This window comes from Mesitornis unicolor, unplaced genomic scaffold (genome assembly GCF_000695765.1).
Source record: "Mesitornis unicolor isolate BGI_N332 unplaced genomic scaffold, ASM69576v1 scaffold18564, whole genome shotgun sequence".
In the NCBI taxonomy this organism is placed as follows: domain Eukaryota; kingdom Metazoa; phylum Chordata; class Aves; order Mesitornithiformes; family Mesitornithidae; genus Mesitornis; species Mesitornis unicolor.
The window spans coordinates 20,897-23,959 of record NW_010179669.1 but is presented as its reverse complement, the minus strand read 5'-3'; positions in this window follow the sequence as shown (position 1 = coordinate 23,959).

Sequence of the window (3,063 nt, the reverse complement as noted above, 5' to 3'; positions counted from 1 at the left end):
TGAACATGAGGAAAAACTTCTTTACTGTAAGGGTGACAGAGCATGGCCCAGGCTGCCCAGAGAGGTTGTGGAGTCTCCTTCTCTGCAGACATTCAAAACCCCTGGCTGTGTTCCTGTGTGACCTGGTCTGGTGATCCTGCTCTGGCAGGGGTTGGACTGGGAGAGCTTTCGAGGTCCCTTCCAACTCCTAATATTCTGTGATTCTGTGAAGACAGGCTTTTTGGAGTGCTCTTGCATGTCTCAGACCCATGCAGAGGCCTCCCCTTATGACATAACATCCCAATTTGATACGCAGCACCTGATTTCTGTGGCTCAGCACATCCTATTCATGCCAGCAGTTAGCAGATACACCCTGCACCCAACAGCTTCCAGATTTCCCCCGTACCTGCTGCTGTTTAGTGGTTCTTCTCCTCCTCTTCTGAACTGCACCTAGGAAAAACAGAGAGTTTTATTATCTGGAAGATGCTGGAGAAGCAAGATCCCTCTCTTGGCACTTTCACCAGGGGGACGATGTGGATTTTGCATTAAAGATGAAGATTTCTGTAACTGTAAAGTGCAAGCAAAATCTCCCCTTTGGAAAGAAACAAATTTGGTTCCTGACAAAGGCATCCCTGGGGATGGAGGCTTTGCAGCCATCACTGCAGGAAGCTGTTGCACCTTTTTGTCTTATTTTAAAGTCGAAACACCCTGAGGTTTTCCCCTCAGCGGGAGTTTTAAAGTAAGTGCAAGAGAAGAGTCGCAGCCACGCTTCAAGGACATGTTTCAGAGGCTGTGAAATCACACCTCTGCTACAGACCAGACATGCTGCAGTGTCTTGACTCTGGTCTCAGCACCAGAAGTGTGAATTCTCCAGAAAAACCACTGCAGCAGCTGGTGCCTCAGCTGGATTATGAAATCAAAATGTGTTCAGCCACTCTAATGAGGAGAAGGAGGTGGCACAGATGAGAGGGGCTCTTGGGGAAGGGGTAATTTTGTTGTGAGTTGGAGGATGCAATCTGGAAGGGTAAAATACAGGAACAGAGCCACTCACCCCGGTGCCGTAGGCAGTACATGAGCAGGAGCAGCAGCAGGAGGGACACTGAGGAACAACCCCCAATTATGCAGTAGTGGACCAAACCCATGGTGTTTGGTGCTGGAAAGAAAATTGGAGGTGTAAGTGTGGGAGGGGTAGATTGGATGTGAGGAAAGATTTCTTCACTGGAAAAGCGGCCAAGCACTGGAAGGGGCTGCCCAGGGCAGTGGAGGAGTCACCATCTCTGGATGGATTCACAAAATGTGTGGATGTGGCCCTTGGTTTAGTGGCCATGGTGGGGTTGGGGTGACAGTTGGACTTGGTGATCTTAGAGGGCTTTTCCAACCTCAATTAATCTGTGATTCTGGGATTCTAAGCATTTGCTGAACAGGTAACTGCAGCGGTTTCACCCCGTTTTTCAGAGCATCCTCAGCACGATTGCAGCAGTGAGCAGGGCTCAGCGAGCAGCACGAGGAGCAGCACCACAGACACACGGGGGAAAAGGAAATGCTGCAAAGAGCCCACTCACATCCAGGCTCAGGTACAACGAGTTTCCTTTCCTGCACGGCTGACGGTGCTAGGGGCATCTTGGGGGGGTCCTGGGGCTCCAGTGCTGCAGCCCCTGGAGGTGCTGGGCTTGGGTGCTGAGGGTGCTCAGCACAGAGCTGGACAGGGTTCAGGCTCGGGACTGGGTGCTGGGGTTGGTGGTGGGCATCGTCCCCCAGTCCCAACCCCTCTGACTGCCCTGTGACATCCTCAGCTTGCACAGGCACAAATAGCAACCACTTGTGGTATTTTCCTTATCTAACGCAGCCACAGATTTACCCCTCAGCACCCTATTCTCCCCAGTGAATACTGGATTTATCCCAGCTCTGGTTTCCCAGCCCATTGTTCCCATCTGGAGCCATCCACGCTGGGTAAGCGCAAGGCTGGCAGCAGAGCACCTCTCATTCCAGCAGTACAGGAACCCAGGTGCTGTGATACAGCGCGGCACAGGGTGGGTTTCCTACCATAGAGACGAGAGCTAAGCACCATGAGACATCCCTGGAGACCCTCTCTGTGCTAGAAACTGATCAATTTGAGAGGAGAGACAAACACCCTGCACACGTGGAGATACTGAGCACACACTTACCTGCACTGGGATACTTGGGGGCTAAACACTGCTCGTGCACAGCAAGAGTGATGCGATGGATTTGGACTGGTGGTTGGAATTTGACGTTGTAGACCCCACTGTCGCTGAGCCGCAGAGCCCGTAGCAGCAGAGATCCATTTGTGGGGAAAAAAGTGTGGTCCCCATACATGTAGGGGGGGTAAAAGCGTTCAGAGCAGTTGGCTGGAACCCCCTTGGCATCCAGGGAGCAATTCAGCACAGAGCAGGAGACGAGCACGTTGGAGTCATTACTGAACATCCAGGTGATTGACAAAGGGAATTGAGGAGCACCCTTGAATCTGTAGGAGACGGGCAGGAGTGCGGGCTGCCCCGCGGTGCCATTGACCCAATCCTGATGGATTTGCACCAGGATGCCCAGGGATTCCCCTGCAGAGAAGGGACAGGGACCCATCAACACCACGATTCATCCCACATCCCCCCAGACCCGGCTACTGCAGCTCCACGCAAGGAGCTGGATCCCAGCAATGTGCAGCTGCTGCACCCATATATTTGGAGAGGGGTGTGGGGTGGGTGGGGGAAGAGGGGGAGGGATATTTTTCTGAGGGACCTGAGCTGAGGGGGTGAAGGGCTCTGCTAGGGACAGGGACCCATCAACACCACGATTCATCCCACATCCCCCCAGACCCGGCTACTGCAGCTCCACGCAAGGAGCTGGATCCCAGCAATGTGCAGCTGCTGCACCCATATATTTGGAGAGGGGTGTGGGGTGGGTGGGGGAAGAGGGGGAGGGATATTTTTCTGAGGGACCTGAGCTGAGGGGGTGAAGGGCTCTGCTGCTCCAGGGTTGCAGAGGGCTAAGCCTGTCCCTGAGCAGCTGGAATGGACTCCATCCACCACACAGTCCCCTCCTTTCCTCATACCCCAGGGGATGGAGCAGCAC